Source organism: Lactuca virosa, chromosome 2 (genome assembly GCF_052849685.1).
Source record: "Lactuca virosa cultivar CGN04683 chromosome 2, Lactuca_virosa_CGN04683_v6, whole genome shotgun sequence".
In the NCBI taxonomy this organism is placed as follows: domain Eukaryota; kingdom Viridiplantae; phylum Streptophyta; class Magnoliopsida; order Asterales; family Asteraceae; genus Lactuca; species Lactuca virosa.
The window spans coordinates 65,424,208-65,447,189 of record NC_136427.1 but is presented as its reverse complement, the minus strand read 5'-3'; positions in this window follow the sequence as shown (position 1 = coordinate 65,447,189).

Below are 22,982 nucleotides of genomic sequence, written 5' to 3'. Positions count from 1 at the left end.
CTCGACATCAAATGAAAGAACGGGCTCCAACCAATGTGAACTTGGAGTTTCAATAACCTCCTTTCATAGCCTTTCCAACGTCCACAGAGGAAACATCGATTTCCTCTGGTTAAGCAGATTCGCTTCTCTTTTCTCTTTCTCCTTATTAAGGGCTGCAGTGACTTTTTCGTTAATCTCCTAAGCAGTGGGCTTGGCTTTGAGAGGACTAGGTTTAGGAACCGTTTCTTCAATAACAACATCATCCTCATCATCAGTATCATCAGTAATTCCTTTTACCCTATCCTGCATGCCCGAACCCGAAGCTTCTTTACCCTTCGATTCAGTAACCACCTTCGGTTGTTGTGGTTTCGGTTTCGGTTGTTGAGATGAAGACTTCGGTTCTTCTCCCCCTTGTTGCGGAGAGACAACGGACTCCGGAACACCCTCTATCCAGCTTAGAATATCCAGAGCAGGCCGTAACTTCTCAGCCAAATGACGTTGAACCGAGATGGTAAGAACGAAATTGTGGGCGTCAAGAAGCTGAAGGAGAATAGAGTGAACATCATCAACATAGATTTTAACCACAGACCGCTCCGAACGTAGTTCTTCAAGGTCCTTGTTCGCTTGATTAAGCCTGACAGTCTGGGTTTTGAGTTGAGTGGTCCTCAGAGCAAGTGCATCCATCACTTTGTTTTCCAAGGCAAGATCTGCCTGAAATTTGTTCAAGAGTTCAGAGACAGAAGCTTAATGTTTGACGTGATCAGAGGAGAGGTTATTGCGAAGCACCTCAAATAGCTCTTTCTCTTGTTGAAGAGATTGAGTTAGGGACTTAACCGAGGCATTGACCTTGTCAGCATTCTGCTCAGCAATGCCCTGTAAAGATTCAAGGAAAATGTTTGCGTTAGAAATTAGTTTATCGACTTTTTCGGTCGCCTCTGTGCAAAATTTTGTTGAAGCATCAATAGCTGAAGTAGCTTTGGAGATGGAAGCTTTGTGTACCTTGACCCAGGTGGCCATCAAGCCTTTTAAAGCAGACTCAGAAGAGGAATCCTGAGTAGAGGAGGAAGCCATCAGCTTATCTAGCTTCTCATTCAGCTCCTTAAGATGGCGCTTGGTGACAGGGGCATCATCATCATCGTCGCTTTGCACCCTGTAAGGACTGTAGTAAAAGGTGTCATAATCAACATTGTCACCTCCAAGCACGGGATTGGTCTCTGTTGATTGGGTAGGTGATGGAGGTTTGGTAGTAACAGGGGTTTCGGGTGCTGAAGTACGAACCCCTGTATCAGATACGTTGGTCTGAACTCCAGTGGTGGTGGTGGTCGTAGCTTTAGAGAAAATAGGTGTAGGAATGGGAATGGTAGAGGACGGTTGAGAGTTGATTATTGGTAAAGTGGGAGGTAAGGAAATAGGAATGGAAACAGGTGGAGGAGAAGTTGCTTGGGAGCGAACATGTACCTATGGTGTAGGCGAACGAGGTGGTGTACCATGACGAACCGAACCTTCATCATATGAGCTTTCACTCTCAGATTCGCTAGGAAGGGTAGATTGATGACTAGTAGGCACGTACTCAGAGTCAGAGTCGCTTGATGATTGAAGAATAAGCTTCCGAGCAGGTTTCTTGACCTTCTTCTCCTTGGGCTGGGAAGGTGCTGCCTTCTCAGACTTTCGCTTCCTTGGAGTCTGAACTTTTGATACTTGACCTCCTTTATCCCCCTTTTTTGCTTCTTGCTTCTTGACCTGTTTAGCAGGTTTGTCTGCTTCCTCAATAGATTTTATCATTTCAAGAGTATGTTCCCTTGGACCAGAAGAGGGGAGCTTCTTGTATTCCTGAATAATTTTGCTCGCATGCGACACAGAAGCATACATTGTCTCAGGAATTGAGCCAACAAAATGAAACTTCGACGGATGAGTGACAATGATGTTAGTGGTATGAAAGGTAGCAATGGAGGAGAGCAGTGAGTCTGCCATGATAGGAACATGATAACGCTCCATAACCCATTGAGTGATAATGGTCCAAAACCGGGCACATGAAATTTCTGTGTGGCGAGAAGCAGATGAAAAACTTTGGACAAGTTGAAGCCACAAAACCAAACCATAATCAAGGTTGACACCATGGTACAACCCATAAAGAAGAGTCATGAAAGACTTGCTAGCACCATCAGATCCTGCACTTTGTTCAGAAAGCCCTTTGAAGAGAAGGGTGAAGAGGCCATTCCATTGAGGAGGAAGGCATGATTTCTTGAACTTGGTCATAGTAGTTAGGGTTTAAATGTACCCCATGTTGTAGAACATCGAGAAAAGCTGACCTGTGGAGATGGAATCAGGATTCACCATGGATTCGTCATAAGTGAGCTATAGCAACGAGCAAAATCGGCTCTTGGAGATTGAAGCTTTCTGGTTGAGAATGTCGAAGTAAATCTTCTCTGCACCTTTGTCGTACGTAGCAGTGGAATAGATTTGTGAGAGACATGTCATTGGTACGACTTCCACCGTTGATAGAGCGTTGACGAGTGGGGAATACTTTAGACATTCCACCACTTGATACATGTAAGTATCGTAGAGGAACGGTGTAAGATCGATCAACAAGTTCTGGTTGGCCTTGATTGCGAGAAGAGTGGGGCGTGCAGTGGTTTCTTGAACGGAGGAAGATTCTGCCGTTGTGAAGCTTAATGAAAAAGAAGATGAACAGTGAGCACCAAATTGCCTTTTTTTGCTTGAGAGAGATGAAGTGTGGTAGAGAAGAATCCCACAAAAATCAATCCCTTATATACGATTTTGAAGAGAGAGAAAAATCGCAATCAATGATTCCATTAATTTAGGAAACGACGCCTAAAAGACGTGATTTGACAACTGGCAACCCCGATAAAACAGCTGATGAAGCATGATTAGGTAACGATTCAAATTCACGCGTATTTCCATACTTATCCTCTTTTCAAATTACCAATCGATTAGACTTCCTGCTGTGTCACCGCTTGATCCTTCAATCGAATCTTTATTACCATAATTACCAAAGGCTTTATATCGACGCATCCCCTTCGTTTGGAAATTAACTGCATTACATCGTTAGGAACCGAAGCTATATATTTATGAATAGCTTATGAATAACAAGACTTTTGGAAAATCCAAGATTTTCGTGCAAGATAGTGTCAAAGATAAAGAAATAAATCAAACTATTTGTGGGATTTTGTGATGTCAATTAAGACATAAAGCAGTGGATCCCGGGCATGAATCTCTTCCTTCAACGTCAAGAGAGAGTTCAAAGTGCTTGTTTGGATTCCCGTTGAATTATGATCAAGTACTTGTTGAGAAGCATTGAAAGGCATCTTTTATATATAAGGCTATTAAGGGTGGCTTTCGCTTCAATTCTGTTTTCCGATACTTGATATAAGACCGAAAATAGAACGAAGTACTTGTGAGACCGATGTGGCCTGTTAAACATGTGGGTTTGGAACATATTCAGTGACTTGTTGAAAACTGTTAATTAGAAACCTAAAAAAAATAAACCTGGATCCTTTGGGAAGAAAAGTCTTGGTGCAAGACATTTTCATAAGGATCTCTCAAAAATAAAAGGAGATTTCATGGTAATTTCATAAAAGTGGTTTCGTAAATTCAAAGGGTGAAATCTAGAACATTAAATTGTTCACCATCAATGCTTTAAAGGTTTTGAATTTTAAGTTTCACTTAGCATGTAGTGGCACGAAACTAAGATCATTAACACAAAAGTTGTGTAACCGTAAACCTCAGTGGTAAAGCTGAGAGTCTCAAGGGTTACATTTATGAGATGAAGTATGATGGAGAATGAATAAGAGGTGGTTAAAGAGCCGAATGTACCTCTGCTATAAAGATAGAGTAAGCAGAAAAACTCTTAACTCCATTTGAGAAGAGTAAGGTAGCTCATGATTAGAGTGAATTTGACAGCCTGATTGGGAAGACATGATTTGTATATATCAAGTCATTAAGGCTTCACTCAAAATTTTTTGAGGCTTGGGTCAACATGCAGCAGCATGCTTCTAGGGACACTTAGCTAGTACATAGATAAAGAATTATACTTGCCCCTGCTCCATCATTGAGAATGGTCCTTATACACAAATTATATTAAAAGTAAAGTAAATTGCAATAAAACGAAGGAAAATATTTTTGAGTTTTGAAGTTTATGAAAAGAAATAAAACAGAAAAGAAAAATATTTTTGGATTTTATAAGATTTTCTGAAAAAGAATTAAAACAGAAAGAAAAATATTTTTGAATTTTATGAAAATAAAAGGAAAAACATAAAATAAATTGCGAGAAAAGAGTATATATACTATACAACCGAAACCATCATTTGAGATGAGAAGTGAACCAAGCCCGGTGAGACCGAACCCGAAATAGGCCGAGCGTTCGGTGCATTTCGGTTCCCGGAAGAACCGAACCCGAAATGGACCGAGCGTTCGCTCTATTTCGCTTCCAACTTTTATTGAGACAAAAGAGATTTCGATACAGATTCAGCTTCCATCATTCCTAAGCCTTGTAGGATTTTATTAAAACTTGCTTCGGGCAAGGCCTTAGTAAAGATGTCAGCCAATTGATCAGTGGTTCTTATGAAATGGATTTCAACGTTACCATCTTCCACATGATCTTTGATAAAGTGATACCTCAGTGCTATGTGTTTCGTCTTTGAGTGTTGCACTGGGTTATGACAAATTCTAATTGCACTCTCTGAGTCACAATATAGTGGGATTTTCTTCTTGTTCAGGCATAGTCTCGAAGTTGACTTTACATCTAAATGACCTGAGATGTGCATGATGCAGCCTTTATATATTCTGCTTCGGCAGTGGAGAGAGACACACAAGTTTGTTTCTTGTATTGCCAGCTAACAAGTTTACCGTCCAGAAATTGGCATCCTCCAGTGGTACTCTTTCGGTCCAGTCCATATCCTCCAAGATCAGCATCTGAGAATGCTTGGACAAAGAACCCTGATTTGGCTGGGTACCACAAACCGAGAGAAGAGGTTCGCTTCAGGTACCGAAAGATGTTCTTCACAGCTAGCAGGTGATGTTCACGTGGATTAGCTTGAAACCTGGCACAATAACAAACAGAGAACATTATGTCTGGTCGACTTGCTGTTAGATACATTAGAGACCCAATCATTTGACGATAAAGGGTCATGTCAGCAGCCGGTTTGTCCAGAGAAGGTGTTAGCTTTGTGCCAAACGCCATAGAAACCTTTACTTTCGAATCTCCCATCATTCCAAACTTGGCGAGCAAGGTCTTCGTGTAAGCCTCTTGATTAATGAAAATGCCTTCGGGTCCCTGTCTTATATTCAAGCCAAGGAAAAAGTTAATAGGACCCATTGAGATCATTTCAAATTTAGTCTCCATCAACTTCCTAAATTCAGCTGTTAAGCTAGGATTTGTGGAACCGAAGATGATATCATCAACATAAATCTGAACGATCATAAGGTGGTCACCCTGTCTCTTATGAAAGAAGGTTGGGTCAACCGAACCTTGTTTAAACTTAGACATTTTGAGAAATCTAGTTAGAGTTTCATACCATGCCCTTGGTGCTTCCTTGAGACAATAGATTGCCTTGTCCAGAATGTAGCAATGATCTGGATACTTCTCGTTCACGAAACCCGGTAGTTGCTCTACGTACACCGTCTCTTCCAGTTCTCCATTTAGGAAAGTACACTTCACATCCATTTGGAATACTTCAAAATTCTTGTGTGCAACATAGGCGAGAAAAATAGGAACATATTCTAGTCTTGCTACTGGAGCGAAGGTCTCTTCGTAATCTATGCCTTGTTCTTGACAGTAACCTTTCACAACCAATCTTGCCTTGTTGCGTATCACATTTCCTTCCTTATCCATTTTGTTTCTGAAAACCCACTTTAGTCCAACCACGGAAGCATCCTTTGGTGTTGGAATCAGTCTCCACACTTTATTTCGATCGAACTCATTGAGTTCGTCCTGCATCGCCTGTACCCAATCAGAATGATCGAGTGCAGTCTTGATCGTCTTTGGTCCGACTTTAGAGACGAACGAATTAAACATGCATAATTCCACTTTAGAGAAAAGTGCAGTTTGTTTCGCTTTCAGTTGTGATCGTGTGAGAACCTTTTCTGTCGAATCGCCAATAATTTGTGTTTGTGGATGATCTTTGGTCCATTTGGTGAGAGGAGGGTAATTAGGATCATATGAGGGATCCAGTTCAGCATTCACTTCTTCTTCAAATTCTGACTGAGTATCATCATCATTTGTATTCGCATTCTCCCCCTCATGATGATACTTCCTCAGTTTCAGGCTCATAATTCTCCCCCTGGACTTGACTTTCGGTTGGAACAAAGGATGATGAGCTCTCCCCCTAGAATGGTGAATCTTCGTTATGTTGAAAAGACGAACTCTCCCCCCTGAATATGAGAACTATCTTTTGGAGGTTCGCTTGTGTCTGGCTGTTCGGTTGCTACCGATTGTTCTTCTGCCATTTTCTTAGCAGCATCGTCGATTATCTTCTTCAAGTTATCCACCTTGTTGTATGTAGCTCCAGATTCAGAGAGAATAGCCTTTTCTAGTTCATCAAATACCAGCATGTACTGCTCAAAGAGGTTTGAAATTGGTACCGTAACTTGACCAGATTTTGGAAATATTTCCTCCACAGAACCTTCGGTTGTCTTCAGTTTCTTGACAAAGTTATCATCGAAGGTGAAATAATAGGTCTCTTCAATTTTCTTTGAACGCTTGTTGAGAACCCTATATGCTTTGGAGGTTAAGGAATAACCCAGAATGATTCCTTCGTCTGCTTTGACATCAAACTTGTTTTGGTGCTCCTTTGAATTGAAGATGAAGCATCTTGAACCGAACACATGGAAAAACTTTACATTAGGCTTTCGGTTGTTCAAGATCTCATAGGGAGTGATAGAGAAATGTTTGTTGAGATAAGATTTGTTCTGTGTAAAACACGCAGCAGCAATGGCATCAGCCCAGAAATATAGAGGTAGAGAAGCGAAGCTCAGCATGGTTCGGGCTGCTGCACATAAAGATCGGTTTTGCCTTTCGACAATTCCATTCTGTTGTGGAGTATATGGAGCCGAGAAGTTGTGAGTTGTCCCCTTCTTTGCAAGAAAATCTTCAAAGTCTTTGTTCTTGAACTCCAAACCGTTGTCGCTTCTTATGTTTCGAACTATCTTCCGTAGTTGGACTTCTATCTGCTTGATAAAGAGTTTAAGCTTGGGAGCGGCCTCTGATTTCTGCTTCAAAAAGAACACCCAAGTAAAACGAGAGAAGTCATCCACTATTACAAGTATATACCTGTTACCACCAATGCTCTCGATTGAAGAAGGACCACATAAATCAATGTGAAGTAATTCAAGTGGTTCAATAACTTTTGTGTTGACTCGAGAAGGATGACTCTGTCGACTTTGCTTTCCCATTTCACATGCAGCAAACAAGTGTTCTTTATCGAACTTCAGAACAGGAAGACCTCGAACATGATCCCCAAGCACCAGTTTGTTGATGTCTTTAAAATTGAGATGGGAGAGTCTTCGGTGCCAAAGCCATCTTTCATTTGAATGAGCTTTCGTTAGTAAGCAGATTGCTGGTTTCCCTCGTATGGGATTGAGATTCAGAGGGTACATCTCTCATTTTCGCTTCGATTTCAGCAGAATATTGTTCGTCTTTTTTTCAATAATCTCTGAGCCATCGTCATCGAATGAAACTTTTAATCCGGTACCAACCACCAGTTGAGAAACACTGATAAGGTTGTGTTGTAAACCTTCAACGTATGCCACTTTTCGTATCGAGAAATCTCCCTTTAGTGATCATACCATATTCTTTAATCGTGCCAAAAGAATTATTACCATACTTGACACTTCCTCCATTTGTAAGGGACCGAAAATCCCTCAGCTCTTCCCTTCTTCCTGTCATGTGACGCGAGCAGCCACTGTCTGTGTACCATTCATCGTTAAACTGCTCGTCACGTATAACCTGCAAAAATTAAGCAGATTTAGGAATCCAAAGTTTCTTGGGTCCTTGTGAGCCTTTTACAGAACAGAGAATTGTAAGAGAAACATCAACTAAAAAGGGTCTTTTGATTAAGGTTGTTTCATCTTTCCTTTTTAAGGTGAAAACTTTGATTTTATCTGATTTGAGTACTTTAGGTTGAGTTTTTGAATTTGAGATTTTGACGTTGGCAAACTTTTGGTTCTCAAAATCAGGTATAAACGACGTCTTCTTTTCGTTTTCCGGAAAGAGCTTTCCTTTTCCCTTTCGATCATTCTGTGAGTGAGAGTGAGAATGAGAAAGATAAGACTTGGGAGCAGAGTTAAGCTTTCGGTCATTGCTCTTACTTGGTTGAGAGCCGAAACTACTTTCCCTTCGGTTCCTCTCATTGGTTGGTCTAGGACTGAAACCACCCTTTTGGTTTCTCTCATCTTGAGGACCGAAACTTCTCTTTTGGTTTCTCTCATCTTGAGGACCGAAACTTCTCTTTGGTTTCTCTTATCTTGAGGACCGAAACTTCTCTTTTGGTTGCTGTGCCTTTGTGGACCGAAACTCTGTTTTCGGTTGTTTTGTATCTGAGGACTGAAACTCTTCTTTTGGCTGTTTTCATTATGTTGAGCCCGAGAAGGTGAGTTTGCGTTTGCTACTTCCTTTGACTTATAGGGCTTTTCATAACGAACGTAATTAGGGTCTTGAGAACGCCAGAACTGTTTCCTTTCAGTGAGATTCTTCTTGTATCTCAAATTTCGTTGATGCTTTCGTTCTAACACCTGTTTTGGATTTTTGTGGATGTTGGCCGTTTTCTTTGGTCTTTGAGCATGAGTTTCGCTCTTTAGCGAAGAGGTTTCGCTTGACACCATGACCGGTTTGCCTGAAGGAGTTTTGATACCACTTGTGCTGGCACATCAAAGCGTGTAGGATCATTAATTGGTTCTGCCACATACCTACCTTTTACTCTCCATGATGTTTTCGTAGATAGACCTTCTGTTTCATCAGCGTTATCAATCGGTGCTGACCAGAAAAACTCATCACAACCATCAGTATTATCTTCTGCTACTAATGCTGCCAGTTCGGTTGTCTGTTGCTGAGTAACTCCATGAATTGCATAAACTTGATTGGAGTCGTTTGGACCTTTTGATATACAACAACCTTTTCCTTAAGGACTTTGGTTTTGTCTTTGGACAAACGAGCGAACTCAACAAAAATTTCAGAAATAAGATTTTTGTTGGTTTCGGGTTCGCTCTTGACTAATTCGGAATATTCCACCTCATCTTCTACAAATATTACACTCATATCATCATCCTCATTGAATTCAGAAGTTTTTTCAATATCAATTTTATTTTCTGAACTCAACTTGGCATTCAAAGAGTTAAGTTTCTGTACAGTTTCGGTTTTGATTTTTAATTTGTCATTTTCATCCAACAAATTTTTGAGCATGTCCTTATGGTCTTTTGACTTTATGAAGGACTCTATTTTGTCAAGACCAATTTTGTAAGCGGGAGAAATATCATCAGAAGAAACAACGTTTTCACAGTTATATGCATCAGCATCGATTTCATCCTCCTTTAACTCAAGGAAGGGTAAAATCATACGATGTATCTTCTTCCCTATTTCACAACCAAGATGTAATTGAGTAATGTTGGAATATAATCGTTTAGCAATTAAACAAAAAACATTTCGTTGTTTTAAAAACTTTAAATTATCTCTTTTCAAGTAAATTGTTTCATCCCTAGACCTAATCAACTCCTTCTCCTTCTGCTCAATCCACATACGCCTCTCCTCACTCTTCGATGATACCCTGCTGATTTGATCAGTTAGGTTAGAGTATGTGACGCGAGTTTGAGTTAAACTACCACTTATAATAGAAAATTTAGATTTTAATCCATTTAGTTCTTTTTCATAGTTTGTGATGGGAATTCGTAAGGAAACAAGAATAGATTGTACCTTCTTGATCAACTCATTGCATTCGTTGATCTGCTCACTGACAGGTTTCGCTGCAAAACACCTGTCTTCTCGCTCCTTTGCTTCATCCAGTCCCCCATCAGTGGTATAGCCTCTCATTTGTGACACCCCAGAAGTCACCATTAGACACTTTCCTGCAACGTCCTCTTCTTTCACCAACAAAGGCCTGCCATGAGTAGGCTTCATCACTTCTTCATCTTTTGAATCAGTAGACCAAACTTCAACACCTCCGAACTCATCGTCAATAATATTTCCCTGCACAATAAGAGAATTCATAGTGTTATTAGATCCAGCTTTCTTCTTCTTGATTTCTTCCAATCGTCGTGTGAGGTTCGCTTCCTCGTCCTCATCTTCATTCTTTTCTGACATCTTTCTCATCATACAATCTTTAGCGAAGTGATTTTTGCCTCGTCAGTAGTGACAATTAGTGCCCGAGTCACCACCAAGTTTTACTTCCTTCTTTGGTTCTTCGGTCTGAGAAATACTCTTCGGTTCCTCCTTTGCTTTCTCGGCACTGTAGCTACCTTGCCAGTTTCGGTTCTTATTTGTTAGGAACCTTCTTTTGATGAACTTCTTGGGATTTGACACGATCAAAGCATAATCTTCACTTGTTAGATCATATGCAGAAAGATCCAAATCTTCTTCTTCTTCAGCAGCATTCTTTCCTTTGGAGATTAGGGCCAAGGAGCCCATGCCAGATACCACATTCGTTTCTTTAGTCACGACACTCTCATGTGACTTTAATATTCCCACCAGTTTTGCTAGAGAATAAGACTTGAATTGTTCATGAGCCTTCACAGTAGACACCACAGCCATCCATTCGGGTCTAAGGCCATTCATGAATGTCACCTTTTGTTCAATGACTTTCCTTTCAATCCCATGCTTTATCATCTTACTAAGGAGATGATTGAAGCGATCGAAGGCTTGAATAAGCTTCTCTTCAGACTTCTGCTTGAAGTCACCAAATTCTGAGAGCAACAATGTTTGGATTGAATGCTCAAGATCTTCATCCGTAGAATACAATTCCTTCAATCTGTTCCATATTTCTTTTGCCGTTGTGCATGAGCTAACCAAGCGAAACGTGTCCGATTGTAAAGCAAACCTAATCATTCTTAAAGCTTTGATGTTGCACTGAAACTTTTCGTTCTCATCTTGGGGAATGTCTTTCACATCACTGACGAGTTGATTGTACTCCTTTTGAGTTTTAACAATTCTTGAAGTGCTTGAGTGAGCGAATGGACCTACAGTAATCGCCTCCCAGATCAAGTATCCATTGTCTTCTGAGCCAATCACGTAGTCTTCAAAGTGATGTGCCCAGACCTCATAATCCTGAGTGGACAATATAGGAATCCTTGTCGTCGATCCTATGCTGTTGGAGATATTGACTGGGTTAGACTGAGAATCAGCCATAGACATGTCGATGTTTGTTCAAAAACATGCTTAAGATCAGACTTGTAAATAACGTTAGGGTAAGATCGAATATTTATAGAACTACGTCAATAGCAAATGACGGCTCTAACAATATCAATCAAGGCGGAAAACCCTAAGATCTTCTTCAACAGAAGAGATGTGTATGAATTACACAGTCTCCTGCTCTGATACCAATTGATGAGTTGAAAAACTCTTAGATCGATTAGATCTTCAACAGGCTAAACAATAAAAGCAAACAAACTCAATAAACACGATATAGAATCAAGTAATGCTTAATGATTCAAATGTAGTCACGCCTCAGTAGAGCTCGACAAAGAACTTCCACTGTAGAGGCGAGCTAGGGTTTGTAGTACAATAATCAGAATAATAATTCAAGCGCCCCTCATAAAGGATGCATGCATGCACCATAAATACAAAACCCTAATAAAATAAACACGGTTGGATAGGCCCAAACCGTCTAACAAAACTGGGCTAAGGACCGAGCCCAAGGACGCAACACTATTAGACCCAACACAGACTAGTTGACTATGTGGATCTGCCCTAAGCCCACAACCAAACAAGGAACAAGAAATGAGGCGGAAACCACACATTCCACAGTCTATCGAATATTCTCCATACGTAATCCTGATGCCTAAACTAAGGAATTATAGAATTAACTATGAATGTTTGTTACTGTATCTTGTTGTAGTATAGAAAAACATTAGTTTGTATGTCTAATTACTAACAACCATAGTATGTGTGTATTCTTGTTCAAAAACCTTTGAATAGTATATTCTGTATGAAACACTCTGGTTACCACTAGTGTGTATAGTAATTCTGTATGAAAACCCTGGTTACTATCAATATGTAAAAGTAGTTTCATTACTTAAAATAAAACTAATGAAGAATGAAATTCTGTAAAAAGTGATTAGTTTATACTATTATGAGTCGTATAACCATGCTTGATATGACCTAGTGACCTTTACGACGTTCTTCAGGTGTCCGTTACATGACATTTGTCACCTCAGGCATGCCTGCCTAACTGTAGGTAGCAGTTCAGGTGTGGGATTGTCAGTCCCGAATAGATCTATTCACAAATTTCATGCTCTCCCTCCAGGAGACTCTGGTTATACTATGATAGGATTTAATTTAGTACACCTAAGGGTACAGTTTTGTAGTAGAGTCTCACAATTCTGTATAATCTAGTTTACGTGTAATTCCGTAGTGTTCTCTTGTATTTGATCCCGTTGTATAAGGTATATGGTAATAATTATATTTAAATAATTATTAAATGATGTACTATAGTAGTGATGTATATCATAAACTAAATCTTACATAGTTTATATGTTTACCCATGTATGTAATCTGAATCGGTAAGAGCTATGTATTGAATTCCCCAAACTAAACCCATTTTAGTTTGCTTGAAATGTTATGTACTTGGTTTGTAAATGGTTCTGAAAATAATGCAATTGTGTTTCCAAAGTAAAAGTGTCCCCCCTGAAACTTGTTAAAATCATTTTTGTTTGGCTTTTATAAAACGTGGAAATCGTTTGACTGTATCAATTGCATAACTTTTAAACTTGTTAAAATCATTTTTGTTTGGCTTGTATTCCCCCCTGAAAACATTAAAAATCATAAAAAGCGTAGGGGTATGAACTCACTGTTAGTAGTGTGCAAACGTCGAATCAACGAATTGGAATGATGACCCTTGAGTTGAAGCGTGTGGCACTTAACGGAATCCTAATAACAATTAAATACATTTATGTATTTAAATTAGTGATTTCGCTAGATAAAGTGTAGAAAAACACTTGAATTCAGTTAAGGAATGTTACCGGGACTAGATCGAATCGAGGAAAGTAGGATTTTCAGTCAAATACACCACTTAGGAAGTGTGTATGGCCGTGTACAGGCTTTACGACCGTAAACAAGTGTGCGGCCGTGAACGGGGTGTACTACCGTGAACACTGTACGACCCTTGAAGGAGTACGGCCTTTGAAGGTGTACGGCCGTAGACTGGTGTGCGGTCAATGAACTTAAAGGTGTACGTCCGTACCCTCAAGAACAAAGGTGCTGATTTCGACAAGAAACGCATACTAGATGCTCCGAAATGACCCCAAATGGTGTTTCTCGATGTTTTCCGGAAGGTTAAGGGTGTTTTTAGGGGTGTACGGTCGATAGTCTAGAGAGAGAAGGAGAGAGTGGCCGGCCAGAAAGTGTAAATAAGGGGGTTGGGCCTCATATTTATAGGGGTTGTCGTTGGTCGGTGGTGGGGTCCACCCGACGCCGGCCGTAAACGAGTGTACGGCCGTCCACGGGTGTACGGCCGTGAACTCAAGTCCGGCCGTGAACTCGGTCTTGTTCGAAGGAATTTCCGAAATTTTGCGTGGTTTTGGTTCCGACTCGAATATAGAACTCAAAATATATAGTTAAATGATTTTCCAAATCGAAGGAAGTTGATGGAACCCAATAAAATAAAATTTTATTAACGGAAATTAATTAACGGAAACTAGAAAAAGTTTCGGGTTGTCAAAAACTAAGCAGTTAATATCGGCGATTTCCAGGCGATTTCCAGGTGGGAAATCGGTTATCGGTACTTTTCAAAATAGCGGTGTCAAATATCGGTCCAAAATATCGGACCGCAAAAATCGGTGATATTTACCGATATTTAACCGATATTTCCAGGCGATTTCCAGGTGGGATATCGGTTAAGTAATTTTACTTACTTTTTTTTAGTGTTAAGTCATGAACTTAAGTCTTATGTACTTAACTTAACTGAACCTGCTATTATGTTAAGTACTTAATTGTTAGTTTTAGGTCATAGACTCATGTTTTAAGTATTAACCGATCTTATTGTTATGTTAATTGTTACATACTTAAGTGTTAACTTGCTAGTTTCTATAGGTTTGATCATGTTGATGTGTTAAGTACATAATTCTTAAATGATGATGATGATATAAGAGTTGATGTGGATGATCTAGATAAAATAATTGGATGCCTTGGTTGATGTGGACTTGGAGGAAGATTCCATGGCTTACATAAGGTTATGTTTCAAACATTGACAATTTTGAATTTTGACTTTTTATATTACTTTTATATATGTTTTATGTTTATATATATTAATTATGCATGATATAAAAATACCGATATCCCACCGATATCCCACCGCGATAACCTATATCCCAAATATCGGTCCTTGACCGATATTTGATTTTGGACCGCTATAACTGCCTAGGTCACAAATTTGCCCTACCCTCTATGAGATACAACCGTCCTTTCAACAAGCCTCACAACAATCGATTCCAAACTTCTTACCAAAATAACCGCTTTCAAGCTCCTCACCAAAACAATCATCAACCTTTCAACAAACCTTCCGAAAACCCCCAACCTACAAGCCAAATCTTCTTACTCAGAATCACACCTCGGAACCTCCACAACTTCCGAAATCTGAGAAACCCAAGATTGTGTTTCACAAGTGTGGACATGCAAACCACTTTGCTAAAGATTACTTAGCTGAAGTCCCAAAAAAACCAAAGATCAAGGACCCTGCTTACTATGCACACCGAGCTCAAGAATTGGCTGAAAGTGAAAAAGCTTTTGTCACAATTGTGTCATGGGATGTGGAAGGGTATTTTTTGTCTGGAGATGATGATGACTTAACTTCTCAAAGAAACACATGTCTAATGGCTCGACAAGAAATTGAATGTGATGAAGGCTACTGGTCTTCTGGGACTGAAAGAGATGATGAAGATGCTGAACCTAACTACTGCTACATGGCTACCAACGATCCACCCGGCTGAAGCATCGTTCAGCAGATAAGATCTATGATTACTGATAATAATTTTGATTTGTCTCTTTGTGAACCGTATCTAACTCAGATCCAATCACATATAACCATCATTTACAAAGCCTATGAGTCAGCCATAGAAGACAGTGAGAAGAAGGACAGTGAATTGAGTCGTCTTAGGTTACGTTTTGAGGATAAGAAGTTAGAATTGAGTCTTTAGAACATGAGCTTGTAATGTCAAAAGATGAATGTATCATTCTTAAAGACAAATGTGAAATCACTTATTGTGAAAGAAATATTTTAATTTCGGATAACAAACGTCTTAATGCTAAGATTGATGTCATGCACCATGGCGTAGACATTCTTGAAGCAAATGAACGGATGACTCATAATTTTCGTCATCCTTGGTCAAAAGCTCATAATCCCATCAGTGTGTACAGATCATGTCGGCGCCTTCCCGCGATCCTCACTGGTACCTGAAACACATCACACAAACACTGTAAGCATAAATGCTTAGTGAGTTCCCCAAAATACCACATACGCACATACGCCACTCAAGGCCATAGCTCGACAAGACCTTCTGGTCCATGTGTCTCAGGGGACTTCCGTCCCACAATCCTGGTAGACCTTCCGGTCCTACCCATAATGACCTCCCGGTCCATATCATAATGACCTTCCGGTCCATATCATAATGACCTTCCGGTCCATAACATACTACTCATAACATAACATAGTACATACATATTAAATAACAGCATACATCACATACTCCTCATAGCACATAAGACCTTCCGGTCACACATATTACCACTCTAGGTAAAGTATGGTGAGAAGACTCACCTCGTACGATGTCGGATAACCTCTCGTGTTCGATAACCCGACCTAGCCTCCTCCTATCAACACAATAACATCTCTAATCAATACTTTCTCTTGTCCTCATTTCTAAAGAGTAGGTAGAAGACCATTGTACCCCTCCCAGATCTCTCTCTAGAACCAGCTTGACCAAAACCCTAAGGTCAACTGAAGTCAACTCAAGTCAATGGTCAAACTTTGACCAGACTCGTCGAGTGCACTCGTGTGACTCGGCGAGTCCAGGCGTCTTCCGAATCCTCAAAGATCCTCACTCGACTCATCGAGTTAACCTTTCATTCGACGGGTTACCACCGGTCATGAATTACGGGGCAACCCGACTCGACTCGTCGAGTCCCCTTATGTACTCGGCGAGTTCCTTCCATGGCAACACTCAAATGACATTCTGAGGTCAGATCTGTTTCTCTAACCTATAGAACTGACCTTACCCTACTCAATAAACACGTAAAGGTCCGACCTTTACACTCATGCAACGTTCAATATGCTTCTTTTGGTGAAATAGTCTTTAAAATGGCAACTTAGGCTCATATCTCTAAGGAAGTAGCATAAAGCAGGGAGGTTGGGGCTCTTTGGACCTCTCAAAGTCCAGATCCAGAGTTTATCACTCAAAGGAACATCATAAGCATCATATCCAATCCAATAAAGGATAGAGAAAACCCTAGATTCAAGGGTTCTACACCAAAACAGAAAAGGGTTCGATTTAATACCTCAAAGATGGAGTTTCCTTGCTTGAAACCACAAAATAGCAACCCCCTTGACATTCTCTTGCTGGAATCTTCTTCTTCTTTGCAAAAACCACAACAACAAGGATTAAAATAACCCTTCACCTCACACCACACGCTCAAGCTCACTAGGGTTTCTCTTGCTGGACTGGTAGCCGCAAATGAGGGCCATAAGGTTCCTTAAATAGGGCACATGCCTGAGGATTTAGGGTTTCCACCCACAGCGCCTACTCGGCGAGTCTACCCTTGGACTCATCGAGTAGTTCATTAAACTCACGTGGCCACCCCGCTTCTACTCGACAAGTTATAGCACCAACTCGTCGAGTAGGTCAATGATTCACAAAAATAATTAATAAAATAATATACCTAGAAATCCGGGTGTTCCAATTCTCCCCCACTAGAATCAGACTTCGCCCTCGAAGTCTCGCTCTGCAAACAGCTCTGGATGCTACTCCCGCATCTCCAACTCCGGCTCCCAAGTCAGCTCGGACCCTTTCTGATGTTGCCACTGGACCTGAACCAGGGACACCTCCTTGTTCCTCAGAACCTTGATCCTCCGATCCAAGATCGCGATCGGCTTCTCAACATAATTCAGGCTCGCATCCACCTGAATATCTTCTAGTGGTACTACCGCCAACTCGTCGGCTACACACTTCCTTAAATGAGACACATGGAAGGTATCATGTATCGGGCTCAACTCCGCAGGTAGCTCTAAACGATACGCTACCCTGCCCACCCTCGTGGTCACCCTGAAAGGACCAATGTACCGGGCCCCAGCTTGCACCTCTTTCTGAATCGGATCACTCCTTTCCACAGAGACACCTTTAGGAGTACGAAGTCACCAACCTGAAACTCGAGCTCGGATTGTCGCCTATCCGCATAACTTTTCTGGCGACTTTCAGCTGTCACCAACCTTTGTCTGACCTGCTGTATCTGCTCAGTTGTCTGAAGCACTATCTCAGTGCTACCCATCACTCGTTGCCCTACTTCTCCCCAGCAGATGGGATTCCGACACCTCCTCCCATACAACAACTCGAAGGGAGGCATGCCAATACTTGAATGGTGGCTGTTGTTATAGGAAAACTCAGCCAATGGTAAGTACGTGTCCCAACTTCCTCCGAAGTCCAACACACATGCTCGAAGCATGTCCTCGAGCGTCTAGATCGTCCGCTCACTCTGTCCGTCCGTCCGTCTGTGGGTGGTAAGCGGTGCTGAAATGCAACCTCGTACCCAACTCCTCATGGAATTTCTTCCAGAATCTGGAAGTGAAACGCACATCTCGATTTGACACAGTCGAGATCGGTACTCCATGCCGCGATACCACCTCTCTCACATACATCTCTGCCAGTCTCTCTGCGGAAGAGCTCTCACTAATAGCAAGGAAGTGAGCGCTCTTCGCCAGCTGGTCAACGACCACCCAGATTGCATCGACACCCCTCGCGGTCCTCGGAAATTAGGTGATGAAATCCATAGAAATTTGTTCCCACTTCCACTGGGGAACCTCAAGTGGCTGCAACTTGCTGTGCGGACGCTGGTGCTCGGCCTTAACCCTACGACAGGTCAAGCACCTCTCAACGAACCACGCAACATCCCTCTTCATACAGGGCCACCAATAATCTCTCTTCAGGTCCAAATACATCTTAGTGGCCCCGGGATGGATCGAGAACCTCGGTCTGTGCGCCTCCACCATCAGGATGGTACATGCCCCGCCCGCATACGGTACCCAAATTCGACCCTGAAAGGTCATAAGCCCCCGGCTATCGGAAACAAACTCAGATACCTGCCCAATCACCCGCTCTCTCTTGCGGTTCTCTGGTCTGACAGTCTCTGTCTGGGCCTCTCGGATGGTATCCAACACTAGAGTCATCACCGTCATCCTCGTACAAATATCTCGTATCGGGGCATTCTCCGCCCTACGGCTCTGGGCATCGGCTACAACGTTAGCCTTGCCCGGGTGGTACAGGAACTCGCAGTCATAATCCTTTACCACATCCAACCATCTCCTCTGGCGCATGTTCAGGTTGGGCTGATCCATCAAGTACTTCAAACTCTTGTGGTCCGTGTATATGATATACCGAACCCCATACAAATAATGATGCCATATATTGAGGGCAAACACCACTGCCCCCAACTCCAAATCGTGGGTGGGATACCTCGCCTCGTGAGGCTTCAGCTGCCTCGATGCGTATGCTATCACGTGCCCTCTCTGCATAAGCACCGTACCCAACCCCGATATCGATGCGTCACAATACACTGCAAAATCGTCCATTCCCTCCGGAAGGGCTAATACCGGGGCTTGGCACAGTCTCTGGCGAAGAGTCTCAAACGAGGTCTGCTGCTCTGGACCCCACATAAAAGCAACGCCCTTCCGGGTCAACCTGGTGAGTGGCACGACAATCTTAGAGAAATCCTTGATAAATCTCCGATAGTAGCCGGCTAACCCCAGAAAACTCCTGATCTCGGTGGGGGATCTCGGCACCTCCCAACTCCTCACCGCCTCAATCTTGGCCGGATCGACCAATATCCCATTATGATTAACGAGATGCCCCAAGAACTGGACCTCTCGTAACCAGAAATCACACTTGGAGAATTTGGCGTAAAGCCTCTCCGATCTCAAAACCCCGAGGATCTCCCTCAAATGTTCCTCATGCTGCTCTCAAGATCTCGAATACACCAGAATATCATCGATGAATACGATCACCGATCGATCCAACATCGGCCTTCACACCCTGTTCATGAGATCCATGAACGCTGCCGGTGCATTGGTGAGCCCAAAAGGCATCACCACGAACTCGTAATGCCCATAACGAGTCCTGAACGCCGTCTTCTGGATATCCTCATCCCGCACTCTCATCTGATGATATCCAGACCTCAAGTCTATCTTGGAGAACCAAGACGCTCCCTGTAACTGATCGAACAGATCATCGATCCTTGGCAAGGGGTAACGGTTCTTGACCGTCAACTTGTTCAACTCCCGGTAATCAATGCACATCCGGTGTGAACCATCCTTTTTCTTGACAAAAAGGATCGGCGCTCCCCACGGCGAGCTACTCGGTCGAATAAACCCCTTCCCCAGCAGCTCCTGAAGCTGCGAGGATAACTCCTGCATCTCTGGCGGCGCAAGGCGATAAGGCGCCTTGGCGATAGGCGCTTCCCCTGGAACCAAATCGATACGGAACTCCACCTGCCTCTCGGGAGGCACACCCGACAACTCCTCGGGAAAAACATTTGGGAACTCACGCACTATCAGAACATCATCAATCGAACTCGATCTCTCCGCGGCCACTCGTGTATCCATCACAGAAGCTACAAACCCACTGCAGCCCTGCTGTAAACTCTGTTTTGCTTTGGCAGCCGAACAAAATGATTACCCAAATCGGGTACCCTCGCCATATACAGTCAGCACTCCCCCACTAGGCTCTCGGCTCAACCAATCCATACCCACTATAACGCAAACGTCCCCCATCGCAATCGGGACCAGATCTATCGGGAACTCAACACCGAAGATCTCGAGTACACATCCTCGAATCACGTCAGTAGCATACACCGCTCGCTCGTCAGCTATCGAAACTCGTAGAGGTCGACTCAACGCCTCTCGTCGAATACTGATGTGCTGACTAAACGCTAACGACACAAATGATCGACTCGCACCCGAGTCAAATAACACCAAAGCAGGTACAGAACTCACAAGAAAAGTACCTATGCATATCATAATATAAGCACAATATCACAAGTCAGCATGAATAAATGAATGAATACATACCAGCCATGACATCGGGCGCTGCACGGACCTCCTCCGCTGTCAACTAGAAGGATCTCCCGCGAGCCTTCGGTGCCTCGGCCTTCACTGGCCGGCCCTCAGTAGCTCGTGTAGTAGCAGGGGCAGATCCCTGCGCTGATCCCTGTGACAGCTGTGGGCAGTCGGCCCTCCGGTGACCCGTCTGGTTGCATTGAAAGCAAACCATAAATCCCATGGGGCAGTCCTTGGCTATATGCCCCTCCTTGCCACATTTGTAGCAAGCACCCGCCCGACACACTCCATCGTGTCCTTTGCCGCACTTCCCATAAGTGCGGCCCTTCTGGCCTCCAGATCTCGTATCAGTAGGCTTAGCCCGCTTGGCTGCCGGCTGTACCTGTACCGGTCGCCTTTCACTCCTCTGAGACTCGGCCTCCTCCCTGGCCTGAGTCTCTAGCTCGATCTCCCTCTTCCGGACATTTGCCTGAAGCTCGACAAACGTCCGGTACGTCGAGTTCGCCACGAACTCACAAATATCTGTCCTGAGTATGCTTAGATACCAGCTCATGCGTGCCTGCTCGGTAGACACATGCTCAGGGCAAAACATCGCCCTCTCATGAAACTTCATGGTGATCATAGTAACAGAATCAGTACCCTGCTTGAGGGACAAGAACTCCTGGGTCAGCCGTTCCCTTTCCACCGGGGGGACGTACTCATCACGAAACATGGTGGTGAACCTCTCCCAGGTCACCGCAGTAAGCTCAGCAGGGGTGAAATCCGCCGACACAAACTTCCACCAGTCCTTCGCCCCCAAGCGAAGCTGGTTCAGCGCAAACCGTACTCTCAGATGCTCCGGACATGAACACGTGTAGAAGCATCCCTCAATGTCAGAAATCCACCTCATCGTAGCTATCGGATCCTGAGTCCCATCGAACTCTGGTGGCTTCGTGTTGCTGAACTCTCGGTACAACAACGAGTCACCTCCCTGTGGCCTCGCGGTAGCGACAACTGCAGTGGCTGCAGCAACGGCAGCCTCCGATAGAGCAGCATATCGCTCATCAAATGTCTCAATCAAGGTGGTCTTGATTGACCCAAACATCTCCGGAATCTCCGCCCGGATGGCTGCGGCCACCTCCTCATGAATCAATCGGCGAATCTCCTCATCGCTAACCCCACTGCTATCTGGAGTGTTGCGTGTCCCAACCATGATGCCTCTGAAACACAATATAAAGAAATCAGAGACTTGCTCGAGTATACTTGCACTCGATAACTCAACCCTACTTGTCCTCTAGTACCCTAAGGATTCTTGCTTGGACTGCGCACTGATCTGGTGTTTTCAGTAGTACGGGCCCTATACTACCTTCCACACCGCACCAACATTCTTTCCAAGTCCTCTTCCTAGGATCCCAGATCACAAGTACTCTACATCTCGCAAAGCATAGGCTACCCTTCGGTAGACTTCTCATAAGCTCCTCACTGCTACCTACTCACTCTCGAAGCATCTCATAGCAGCAGTAATCGCCTAGGCTAAGGCATGACAAATCAGGCCACTCTAGTCCTAATAGGAATACCTAGCCTACTCTAGCATGCATAACATTTCATATCATATCTCGTAACACATAATGTAAGGGTATTTTGGGAAATCACCGTTCGGGCACTGACTGATCGTACACACTGCTTCTTTCCGCTTTTCTCAATTTCTTTTACTTTTTAGAAAAATTGTTTCTTTTATGAAAAACTTTCTCAAATCCTCAGTTTGAGTTCAGATACGCCCGAAGGTGCATCCGAATCCCTCAAACCAAGGCTCTGATACCAATTTGTAACAACGTAAATTTTCAAAACAATTTTTCATTTTTAAAACATAATTTCATTCATAAGATATCATAAGAATCCATTGTATCACATGTCATCATAATAAAACAAATACCAAGATCTCTAATACATAATCCCATCAGTGTGTACAGATCATGCCGGCGCCTTCCCGCGATCCTCACTGGTACTCGAAACACATCACACAAACACTGTAAGCATAAATACTTAGTGAGTTCCCCAAAATACCACATACGCACATACGCCACTCAAGGCTATAGCTCTACAAGACCTTCCGGTCCATGTGTCTCAGGGGACTTCCGTCCCACAATCCCGGTAGACCTTCCAGTCCTACCCATAATGACCTTCCGGTCCATATCATAATGACCTTCCGGTCCATAACATACTACTCATAACATAACATAGCACATACATATTAAATAACAGCATACATCACATACTCCTCATAGCACATAAGACCTTCCGGTCACACATATTACCACTCTAGGTAAAGTATAGTGAGAAGACTCACCTCGTACGATGTCGGATAACCTCTCGTGTTCGATAACCCGACCTAGCCTCCTCCTATCAACACAATAACATCTCTAATCAATACTTTCTCTTGTCCTCATTTCTAAAGAGTGGGTAGAAGACCATTCTACCCCTCCCAGATCTCTCTCTAGAACCAGCTTGACCAAAACCCTAAGGTCAACTGAAGTCAACTCAAGCCAA